The following is a 13,201-nucleotide window of genomic DNA, read 5'->3' as shown; positions in this document are numbered from 1 at the left end:
GGAAGTTGGTTAAGATGTCAAAACAATGGGTGGAGTAGAATGTGTCTAACAACATAAGGCTGCTAGTGTGTGATGTAAAGTGAAGTTGGAATAGGGAAAAAGAGGAAACCTGATGTCCCAAGGAGAAGAATATGGAAACTAAGAGGTCAGAATGTAAAGGAACATTTCTACAGGGAACTTCTAGAAACTCTATAGTAGGAGAGGATGTAGAGAGTTGTTGGGACTCTTTAAAAGATGGGCTGCTGTGTGCTACTGAAAAGACATGAGGCGATGGAATAATGAGGTGGATATGGCGATTCAAGAAAGAAAAAAAAAAATAGTACAGGATTCACTTTCAGATGTGATAAATAATGCAGATGGTAGAGGGGAGATATGTAGGATAGCAAAGCAAATGATTGGTCAAGATAAGGATCTCATAGGAGAACATGTGTGAAGGATGATATGGGAAATGTACCGTTTGATGACCATGGGGAGATTAGAAATACTTGGAGGAGTTACGATGAGCACCTGCTAAATGAGGAGCTCCCTTGGAACAGGGACATCCTGGAGGCAGTTGAGCCAGTGCAGAGCCACTGAATAGGTGGGTTACATGGGCAGGGAAAAGAGAGGGGCATCTCTATATGTGGGAGAATTGTGGAGAAGAACATGCATCATGGAGTGCCCTGACATGAAATCATTTGTTTTTCGTAAATGCCTGGGGTATGTAAAATTGGTGATGTTTGCTTGAAGCAACCAGTTGGATTAGCATTTCCAGATGGGGGACTGGGGGAAAACCACAATAACCATTCAAGCATGACCCACCCCCCCCCCTCCCCAAACCCCATTTATCTTGACCATTCGTGAAGCGATTAGCTTCAGCATGGCAGGTCAGTATTGGCAGCCTATCGATGCAATAATAGATACACACACAGCCATGTTGTCTCGTAGACCAATAGGGTTCAACAATTATATTCATTGTTCGATAAAGCTGAATACAAACATTGAGTGACCAATTCTCTTATCCTCAGGAAGGGGCAGAAGTCTAAAATTCAGCCAAGGTGTCGCAATAACCTGCCTGCTCTTTATGAGAGACGTCATTTGTTCATCAATGTCCAAGAATGACCAGTGCTAGCTGACAGGTCCTCCATTTTGACATCCATCCAATGGATAGCGCACAAATTAATGCCTCACCGTGCCTGTGAAACAACAGGATGAAACTGTTTAGCTGGGTCAAAGTTCAAACCCAGGTTCTACAGCTCTTCAGGGGAATGTGATATCTATCACAGTTAATATGTCTGCCACGAGAGGTGTAGACATGATGTAGGAATTAGGTGGAGAACCCATTACCACAGTAATGGGGTCTGATCTCAACTTAGTCTTGTAGGATTTGATCAGTTCACTCCAGCAAGGAGCTTCTGCTCCACATTGATGAGGACCAACAAGCCCAAAACAAGTGTCCATGGACGTTCCCTCTCCATGGTGGATTGGTCTATAAAATTTGAGAATTGAATTATCTTCCTGGTATTGGCTACAGTACAATCCGATTGGGAAATAGGGGGCTGCAGCTCTGCTAAGCTCAAGCCAAATAGGCAGAGCCCATTTAACTGTATATATATATATATATATATATATATATATATATATATATATATATATATATATATATATATATATATATATATATATATATATATATATATATCACGCAAATACGTGTGCGCACACATGACTGGGTTAGATACAGTGCCTTGAGAGAGTACTCACGTATCTCGACTTTTGTCACATTTTGTTAGTTTACTGCCTGAATTTAAAATGGATTAAATTTAAAAAAATTGGCACCGATCCACACAAAATACCCCATTATGACAAAGTGCAAACATGTTTTTAGAATTTTTTTTTTTACAAATTAATTAAAAGTGAAAACCTGAAATGTCTTGTATAAATAAGTATTCAACCCCTTTGCTATGACACTCCAAATTGAGCTCAGGTGCATCCAATTTCCTTTGATAATCCTCGAGATGTCTCGATGACTTGATTGGAGTCTACCTATGGCCAATTCAATCGATTGGACATGATATAGAACGAAACACACCTTTCGAAATGAGGTCCCACATTGACAGTGCATGTCAGAGCAGAAACTCCACCATGAAGTCCAAGGAACTGTCCATAGAACTCCAAGATAGAATTGTGAGGAGGCCTACATCTGGGGAAGGGTATATAATAATTTCTAGAGTGTTGAAAGTTCCCATAAGCACAGTGAGCCCCATCATTAGGAAATGGAAAGAATATGGAACTCCCCAGACTCTTCCTAAAGCTGGCCATCCGATCAAACTGAGCAACCAGGCAAGAAGGAACTTGGTCAGGGAGGTGACCAAGAACCCAATGACCACTCTGACGGAATGACAGAGTTCCTTGGCTGAGATGGAAGAACCCGCCAGAAGGACAACAGTCTCTGCAGCACTTCACAAATGTAGGCTTTATGGTAGAGTGGCCAGACGGAAGCCACTCCTGAGATAAAGGCATACGACAGCACACCTGGAGTTTTGCAAAAAGGCACGTGAAAGACTCTGAGAACATGAGGAAAAAGATTCTGTGGTCTGATGAGACAAAAATTGAACTCTTTGGCCTGAATGAAAAGCACTACGTCTGGCAGAAACCGAGCACAGCTCATCACCCATCTAACACCATCTCTACCGTGAAGCATGGTGGTGGCAGCATCATGCTATGGGGATGCTTTTCGGCAGCAGGGACTGGGAGACTTGTAAGGATAGAGGGAACAATTAATGGAATGAAAACACAAGCAAATCCTTGAGGAGAACCTGCTTCAGAGTGCAAAAGACCTTTGACTGCAGTGAAGATTTACGTTCAAACTGGACAATGACCCCAAGCATACAGCGAAAGCAACACTGGAATGGCTTCAGAATAAGAACATGAAAGTCCTTGAGTGGCCCAGCCAAAGCCCAGACTTGAATCCCACTGAGAATCTGTGGAAAGACTTGAAATGTTGCTGTTCACCGACGCTCCCCATCCAACTTGACAGAGCATGAGCAAATCTGCAAAGAAGAATGGGAGAAAATCCCCAAATCCAGATGTACAAAGCTGATACAGACATACCCAAGAAGACTCGAAGTTGTAATCTCTACCAAAGGCGCTTCTACAAAGTGTTGACTGGGGGGCTAAATATTTATGTAAATTAGATATTTCTGCATTTCATTTTCAATAGATTTGTAAACATTTCTAAAAACATGTTTTCACTTTGTCATTATGGGGTATGTTTTGCATATCAGTGATTAAATTTTTTTAATTTAATTATTTTATATTCAGGCTGTAACACCAAAATGTGACAAAAGTCAAGGGGTATCAATACTTTCTGAAGGCACTGTATACAAGTATATATATATATATATATATATATATATATATATATATATATATATATATATATATCTTCTTCTTCTTCCTCTTTCGGCTTTCTCCCGCTAGGGGTCGCCACAGCGGACCAACTGTCTCCATTTTGCTCTATCCTCCACATCTTCCATTGACACTCCAACCACCCGCATGTCCGCCCTCATCGCATCCATGAACCTCTTCTTTGGCCTTCCTCTTCTCCTCCTGCCTGGCGGCTCCATCTTCAACATCCTTCTCCCGATATACTCCGTTTCCCTCCTGTGCACATGTCCAAACCATCGCAATCTCGCCTCTCTCACTTTGTCTCCAAACCGTCCTACCTGCGCTGTCCCTCTAATACACTCATTTCTTATCCTATCCATCCTCGTCACTCCCAACGAGAATCGCAGCATCTTTAACTCTGCCACCTCCAGCTCTGCTTCCTGTCTTTTTGTTAGCGCCACCGCCTCCAAACCATACAACATAGCTGGTCTCACTACCGTCTTGTATACTTTCCCCTTCACTCTTGCAGCTACCCTTCTGTCACAAATCACTCCTGCAACTCTTCTCCACCCACTCCATCCTGCCTGCACTCTCTTTTTCACTTCTCTCCCACACTCTCCGTTACTTTGGACAGTTGATCCCAAGTATTTAAACCAATCCACCTTCCCCACCTCAACTCCTTGCAACCGCACCATACCATCACCCTCCCTCTCCATTTACGCACATGTACTCCGTCTTTCTCCTACTGACTAACATTCCCCTTCTCTCCAGTGCGTACCTCCACCTCTCAAGGCTCGATTCAGCCTGCTCCCTACTCTCCCTACAGATCATGATGTCATCCGCGAACATCATGGTCCATGGAGACTCCAGTTTGATCTCGTCCGTCAACCTGTCCATCACCATTGCAAACAGGAAAGGGCTCAGAGTCGATCCTTGGTGCAATCCCACTTTAACCTTAAACCGGTCCGTCATTCCTACCGCACACCTCACCGCTGTCACACTGTCCTCATACATATCCTGCACGATCCTCACATACTTCTCCACCACTCCCGACTTCCTCATACAATGCCACAACTCCTCTCTTGGCACCCTATCATAAGCTTTCTCTAAATCCACAAACACACAATGTAACTCTTTCTGGCCTTCCCTATACTTCTCCATCAACATTCTCAAAAGCAAACATCGCATCAGTGGTGCTCTTTCCTGGCATAAACCCATATTGCTGCTCACAGATCGTCACCTCTCCTCTCAACCGAGCTTCCACTACTCTTTCCCACAACTTCATGGTGTGGCTTAACAACACTTTATCCCTCTGTAATTTCCACAGCTCTGCACATCACCCTTATTCTTGAAAATCGGAATCAGTACACTTAATCTCCACTCTCTCCGGCATCCTCTCACTTTCCAAGACTTTATTAAACAATCTGGTTAACAACCCCACTGCCATCTCTCTAAGCACTTCCATGCCTCCACTGGTATTCCATCTGGGCCAACCGCCTTTCCACTTTTCATCTTCTTCATAGCAGTCCTCACTTCATCCTTACTGATCCACCCCACTTCCAGATTCACTATCTCCACCTCTTCCAACCTTCTCTCTCTCTCATTTTCTTCATTCATCAGCTCCTCAAAGTACTCCATCCACCTTCTCAACACACTCTCCTCGCTCGTCAGCACATTCCCATTTGCGTCCTTTATCACCCGAACCTGCAGCACATCCTTCCCAGCTCGGTCCCTCTGTCTTGCCAATCGGTACAAATCCTTTTCCCCTTCTTTTGTATCCAACTTCTCATACAGCTCGTCATATGCCTTTTCCTTGGCCTTAGCCACCTCTCTTTTTGCTTTTCGACGCCACTCCTTGTACTCCTGCCGACTTTCTTCATCTCTCTGACTATCCCACTTCTTTTTCGCCAACCCCTTCTTCCTTATACTTTCCCGTACTTCCTCATTCCACCACCAAGTCTCCTTATCTTCCTTCCTCTGTCCAGATGTCACACCAAGTACCTTCCTAGCTATCTCCCTCACAACTTCTGCTGTCGTTGCCCAATCATCCCACCCATCTTTACCACCATCCAACGCCTGTCTCACCTCCTCCCTAAATTTCACGCAACAGTCTTCCTCCTTCAGCTTCCACCATCTGGTCCTTGGTTCAGCCCTCACTCTCTTCCTCAACCTCACCTCTAAAGTCATCCTACAGACCACCAATCGATGCTGTCGAGCTACACTCTCCCCTGCCACAACCTTACAGTCACTAATCTCTTTCAGGTTGCATCTCCTACTTAAGATGTAATCCACCTGTGTGCACTTTCCTCCACTCTTGTATGTCACCCTGTGTTCCTCCTTCTTCTTGAAATACGTGTTTACCACTGCCATTTCCATTCTTTTTGCAAACTCTACCACCATTTGCCCTTCCACATTTCTCTTGTTGAGACCGTACCTCCCCATCACCTCCTCATCCTCTTTATTCCCTTCCCCAACATGTCCATTGAAATCTGCTCCAATCACCACTCTTTTCATCCTTGGATACCTCTCCCACCACTTCATCTAACTCACTCCAGAAATCTTCTTTATATTCCATCTCACACCCCATATGTGGGGCATATGCACTGATGACATTCATCATCACCCCTTCAATTTCCAACTTCACACTCATCACTCGGTCAGACACCCTCCTCACCTCCAATACCCTCTTGACATGATCTTCCTTCAGGATTATCCCGACACCATTTCTCCTCCCATCCACACCATGGTAGAACAGTTTGAAACCACCTCCAATGCTCCTCGCCTTACTCCCCATCCACTTGGTCTCTTGTACACACAGTATGTCCACCTTTCTTCTCTCCATCATATCAGCCAACTCTCGCCCTTTGCCAGTCATCGTCCCAACATTCAGAGTTCCAACTCTCACCTCCACACTTCTACCCTTCCCCCTCTCCCACTGCCTCCGGACCCGCCTTCCCCGTCTCCTTCTCCTCCTTCGCCCAGCAGTAGCACAATTTCCACTGGTACCCTGCTGACCACCGGTACCGGTGGCGGTCGTTGGTAACCCGGGCCTCGACCGATCCGGTATGGAAATTCGTTTTGTTGTCCGCATAATGATTTGGCATAGGTTTTTACGCCGGATGCCCTTCCTGACGCAACCCTGGTCGCCTCTTACGACACAGGGATATGGTACACCTATTCTAACCGGGGCATACACCGGGCCCAGTACAACTGGTGCTCATTTCGCCGACCTCGGAAGGATGGCAGGCTGAGTCAACCCCCTGGTGTTTTCGACTTGGTTTATATATATATATAGATACATATATATATATACATATATATATATATATATATATATACATATATACATATATACATATACATACATATATTAATTCAGTGTCCCAACGGGGCTTGAACTCAGGACCTCTTGGGTCCCAAGCCACTGCCCTTACCACTGCGCCAACACCAGGCTTTCAATAAAGGGCTTTCATCGAGCATCTGAATGAAAGTGCCATGGTTTATGGCTGTGTACTTTGTATTGTTCTTTATTTTTGTATATATATATATATATATATATACAAAAAATATATATATATATATATATATATATATATATATATATATATATATATATATATATATATATATATATATATATATATACAAAAATAAAGAACAATACAAAGTACACAGCCATAAACCATGGCACTTTCATTCAGATGCTCGATGAAAGCCCTTTATTCATTCCCACTCGAAATCCTATTACATTTTGGACAAATAATTTTCAGATCACGAAAAGTTGCTCATACGTTACCCAATGACAAACATCATCACCCTTCAAAACTTTTACATCATATTATTCTGGTTTATAATGACTGTCCTTTTGAAATAGGTCTGGAGGCTCGTGGAAGCCAATTAAATGTACGTTTGATTAACACGTCGTGAATACAAGTAGTTTATACATAACTGTTGTCAAGAAAAGAACAACAACAACAACAAAAGAATTGGTTCACAAAAAAATATTTTCACGAAAAATATAAGTGACCACTATATTCGTTATTGGTGTCTGTCTGTCTGTCTGCCTGTCCCGAGCATAGCTCCGTGGGTTTTGATCCGATCCTCAAAATTTTGGTGGGCGGTTTATATCATGATCTAGTTGTGTTTTCCTGAGAATGGGCGTGGTGCGCCCATGATGGGCGGAGGCACGCCCAAAAAACATGTTTTTAGGGGGTAGCCGGTTTCTATTTGCATCTTCTCCAAGGGATTTGTCGAATCAGTCAGGGGTTTCAGTATTTGGTTGGCCCAATGGCACCTGCATAACCCCATGGAGCTCGATTTTTCATTTTTAGTCCCAAGGTCAAGGTCACCAGGTCATGAACTTAGAAAATTGCGATTTTGACCTAAAAATCCATCTTCTCAGAGGGGGTTGTCGAATCTGGCAGGGGTTTCGGTATTTTATTAGCCCAATGGCACCTGCATAGCCCCACGGAGCTAGATTTTTCATTTTAGTCCCAAGGTCAAGGTCACAAGGTCACGAACTTAGAAAATTGCGATTTTGATATAAAAATCCATCTTCTCCAAGGGATTTGTCGAATCAGGCAGGGGTTTCAGTATTTGGTTGGCCCAATGGCACCTGCATAGCCCCACGGAGCTCGATTTTTCATTTTAGTCCCAAGGTCAAGGTCACAAGGTCATGAACTTCGAAAATTTCGAATTTTGACATAAAAATCATTCGACCGCCCAAACACTTTCGAACCGGGTTTTTGACCTTCTTCGACGAACTAACTCCATTAAGCTATAGCACGTATCCTGTTTCCTTATTTTAATGTCCACAACATTGTTTTGTGACCTTTAAAGGTTATGCAAAGGTCAAATTTTGAAAGTTGAACGAAACCGGGTTTTCGACATTTTGCAGCTAATAACCTGTCACTCGTACCACATCATGTTGATCATTTTTAACACTTGGTCAAAAATTATCACAGTCTCATCCTTAACTTCTGAAACAATCTAAATCGTTAAATACCACTCGTGAACCATCGCCGTCTTCAGACTTGTATTTTTCCCATTTAAAATCAATATCAAATCGCAAGGTCTGAAAATGACCCAGTTGGTCATTTTGTGACCTGGTTGGTCTGAAGTCTGAAGATGACCTGGTTGCTCTTCTCCAAAAATGTTTGTTTGCATGATAAACTTCGAGTTAAGGAGTATGCTGTTCTTCAGAGTGCACAGGATCCTGACCTGGTCACACCTGTTAATAAAGAGGGAATCTATTTATGGCATACTGTGCACATGAGCAGGATTAAAATCATGAAGAACGTGATGGTGGGGGGGGGGTGAGACAGGGGGTTTATAAATGAGGAATGGAAGGGAAAGGGGTAAGATTGGATAGCAAAAAGAGACTGGGGTGTGGGACGTGTTTGGATTGAAAGGAATGAAGAAAGAATGGGAGAAAAAAAATTGTGGTTCTTTTTCTTCTTCTTCTGGCAAAGGCACATTTGACTAAAAAAATAAAAAATAAAAAATAAAAAAAAAATCAGTAATGAATTCAGCCTGCTGGTTACATCATCATCAAACAGAAGACCAAGTACTGCAGTACAGTCATCAGAAGGAACCCAAATAAGTAAAGAGCAAAGATGGAGTCATCAGGAGGAATGTGGATAGGATCCGGGTTTCAGCCGCTACTCCATAACCCTCAAACCCATCCAGGCACAACTAAGTGAGCCTTACAGACAACTTTATGCAAGAATTCACTTCTCCTTAGAGAGATAGATCATGAAAGAGAGGAATAGAGTCACTGAGGCATCGCTATGTCAGTGATGTAGTACCCCTGTAGATTTGCGAAAGACATCATGGGATCTTTTGCATCCACCAGCAAACGGTGGTAAACAGGACAGCCAGCTCAATATTTTCCCCAAAGTACAATGTACTCATTGATGCGACGTCTTGCCTTAAAAGCACCAGGTCGACAGTTTATAGTCGGGTCAGAAATCGAACCCAAGCATGATGAGGTAAAGGAGACCGCGAGATACTTTTGAGCAATCGTCATCAACCAATGCATTGCATCAGCATCGAGCAGAGGGAAAGAATGGGCCATGTACCCAGCCTACCTAGCTAACCCAAGAGGTGGGACAGTGACGGGAAGAGGGGTCAAAATTCTTCCGTTTTCGCTCACAAAATATTTCTACAATTATGGCCCCCAAATGTTTTCTATCCCACGAGATACTCCGGTGTCAAGCGAGACACTCGGTCCAAAATCCAAATAACCACCAGAATTCGAGTTTGGAGAAGACTGCAGAACTACTGGGGTAAGACGAACCATAACGCGTCATGATGGTTTCATCGTTTGATAAAGGATGAGGAAAGAGCAACTTGGGACACCTTTAAAAGGATCACCAAGCATGCCGTGATGTGTGGCTTAATGTGCAACATGGGGTCTAACAATAGTGCATTTATCAAAGTGTGTAAGTAACACAATATGCATTGTCTCAGAGAGGGAGGGTAAGGGAGGCTGCGTGTTCCGTGCCGGTCAATTACAACTATGCTTCGCGTATTTGCAGAGCAACACGTGATACGCCACATTGTATTGTACCCGAGGCTCAGAGAGAGAAAGAGAGAGAGAGAGAGTACAGTGCTGTCAAAATGACATCAAGCTTCTTTGATGACATTTATAGTCATTCAACAGTTTTAAAGAAAAATCGATGATAAATGATCTTCCATATTTGCACGATCGGTGTTTCATGGCAACCTACCCAGTTGAACATCACATATTTACCGTCACGCCGCACAAAGGCAACTGCGCGAAAGAGTGTTCCACCGATCCAGTTTTTTTTCCGTTCGTACAGGTGTTCCAACAAATTTTGAAATTGTTTACAAGAATGCGATTCAAGTTTGAAGCATAATGGCTTTCTGCGAGTCGAGAATGATGTGCAAGCAAATACCAGGCATTTTCTCGCTCGGAAAGTGGAGAAACTGCATTTTCCGAGGTTCGGAATACAAGATTAGGTTGGGCAGCAATCCGTCGACTAACCTGTCCCGCTGTCCGGCACGCTTCTTGAATTAAAAGAATAATTAATTCATTTAACAATGATAATGAAATCTTTTTTTTTTTTATTTCTGAAATTATATATCAATTTACAACATAAGTCACCACAACGAAGCTGTACAGTGTGGTCACCATGACTCGCTCATGCCCAATGCACCTGTCACCACAACTAGGCTGCACAGTGTGGTCACCATGACTCGCCTAATACCCTATATACCACCTGTCACCACAACTAGCTTGCAATTGTAACCTATGGAGGTCTTGTGACTCCAAGAAGCTCTTACACTGTGGACCTCTTGTTACCAAAAACTATCTCGTACCCTGTCGACCTCGAGTCACCACAACAAGGTTGTACTCCAGATGTCTCGGCATTATGACTCACTAATACTCTATGGACGATTTGTCACCACAACTACTTCACCAAGCATGTATGGACTTCTCACTATTAACTCGTATAGTATCAATCTTGTCACCACTATTACCTCGTGCAGTATAGACCTTGTGAACCCAAATAACTGATACAAAATTAACCTCGTCACGCTAACTAGCTCGTACGGCACAGACGTACTTTTATCATCGATTGCTCGACATGTTACCATTAGACTGTGGAAAGCATCAACAGCCACCGAAGGGGGGGGGGGGGTGGTTGGAATATCTTCCAATCTGCTTCACATTAAATTAGCAGAGCAAGATCTCAGCCAATAAGCAAATGCAAAAAACCAAAATTCAGATTTTTTTATTTATTAATTATTTCATGTACCGTACTGTGTTGTTGTTGTTGAGTTTTTGGTTTTTTTTAATTTAAGTTAGATTTTGTAGTCTGGGGTCGTTCTGTAGCATTCCCGTCATCGCACCGTGCAGATATATTAAATAATATCAGACGGATCGTAAATAAAAATGGTTTAAGATAATTATATTTTATAATTTAGAGTCCCCGCGGCCACTCAAGAGCCTGTCCCTTAGTTGTTGAACATATTTCTCTAATTATTTCAGAAAACTATTTAGGATAAAAAAAATTAATCATCATCATCATCATCATATCTGGTTATCACTGATGGAAAAGGATATTCTTTTATAATACATTCCAGATCAAGTGCCCAAAAGCACCACACCTGTCCTTGTATTGTAACGTGAGCACGCCCCAGGTAACAATACGAGATGTTTATATTTCTGGAAGGCCTGTAAACATTCGCAGGGATCGGTTCCCATTCATCTTGCACTCACTTAAGCAATCACTCATGTTCAAAACAACCTATCACATCGGACATGGTCCTTCTTAGCCTCAGCTTTCTTCTTCCGTTAACGGCCACAATTATCCCCACGTTCAGGGAGAGTATTTGGCTCAAGTCTTTGATGATCCGACGAGCCAGGTCTGACATTCAACTCAGTTGTTAGAGAAGGAATTTGTAATTTCTTCATGCTGGTGATAGCTTGCCTCCTCCACAAAGGACACCGTGGGATCTTTAACATCCAACGACCAATGTTGGCAGACAGGACGCCAGTTTAAAATGCATCCGAGGGACGGCACGCACATTGATGAACCTCCCTGCCTGTGAAACACCACGATGACGGTTTATAGCTGGGTCGGGATTCGAACCCAGGCTAGACAGCGAAGAGGCGAGTGTGCGTACCTGTGGTCCATCCTGCCAGCCCCTTAGCCTGAGCTAACATGGTAACATGTAATCTGGACAATGACAATGCGTCTCTGGTAGTGATTAAATGGAGTTTTATCACCGAGGTGGTGAAATTTCCACAACAATCGGACCATATGCCACGACCCTCTGCTCGTCCTATTCACTGTGCGCTGTCCATCGCCTCGTTGCTTCGGCTCTGAACTCCAGGACCATAAACCGGTTTATATCCTTAAAGCAGTGACACGTTTCAGGTACCCTGTAAGGAGGACACCACAACGTTGGAGTACCCTGTAAGGACGGAGCACCCTGTAAGGAGGACACTGCAAGATCGGAGTACACCGCAAGATTGGAGTACCCTGTAAGGACACCGCAAGGACGGAGTACCCTGTAAGGACACGGCAAGGTTGGAGTACCCTATAAGTATGACACTGCAACGTTGGAGTACCCTGTAAGGACACCGCAAGGTTGGAGTACCCTGTAAGGTTGGAGTACCTTGCAAGGACACCGCAAGGTTGGAGTACCCTGTAAGGTTGGAGTACCTTGCAAGGACACCGCAAGGTTGGAGTACCCTGTAAGGACACCGCAAGGACGGAGTACCCTGTAAGGACACCGCAAGGACGGAGTACCCTGTAAGGTCGGAGTACCCTGTAAGGAGGACACTGCAACGTTGGAGTACCTTGTAAGGTTGGAGTACCCTGCAAGGACACCGCAAGGTTGGAGTACCCTGTAAGGACGGAGTACCCTGTAAGGACGGAGTTCCCTGTAAGGAGGACACCACAACGTTGGAGTTCCCTGTAAGGACACCGCGAGTTTGGAGTACCCTGTAAGGTTGGAGTTCCCTGTAAGGACACCGCAAGTTTGGAGTACCCTGTAAGGACGGAGTACCCTGTAAGGAGGACACGGCAAGGTTGGAGTTCCCTGTTTGTATAAGACCAGAATAAAGTGACGAGGTTACAGTTCGCGTTTTGAACACGAGATAAGTGTTAGAAACTTGGAACACACTTATCCGTGTTTAACAAGGCCTGGAGCGAACGCGACTCCACTCCATTACAAAGTTCCCCGACCGCAGTTTTCAACCCACACCGGGGTCTCTGTCCCCACGGAGAACCACCGGGACGAGCCCATTCCAAGAGGGTTCATCGAATTTACTACGTTTACAGCCGCTGATTTAACA

The 13,201-nt window shown here is 43.8% G+C and overlaps 1 protein-coding gene across 4 annotated transcripts in view; it reads right to left on the bottom strand.

The window, feature by feature from the left end:
• Window positions 1–13,201, bottom strand: part of LOC147011164 (forkhead box protein N4-like) — a 100,964-nt gene that overhangs the window by 73,334 nt on the left and 14,429 nt on the right. The gene's annotated exons all lie outside the window — the stretch shown is intronic.

This window comes from Eptatretus burgeri, chromosome 16, assembly GCF_056783735.1.
Source record: "Eptatretus burgeri isolate ZD-2024b chromosome 16, Ebu_testis_v1, whole genome shotgun sequence".
Taxonomy (NCBI): domain Eukaryota; kingdom Metazoa; phylum Chordata; class Myxini; order Myxiniformes; family Myxinidae; genus Eptatretus; species Eptatretus burgeri.
This window is presented reverse-complemented; position numbering and strand designations above follow the sequence as displayed.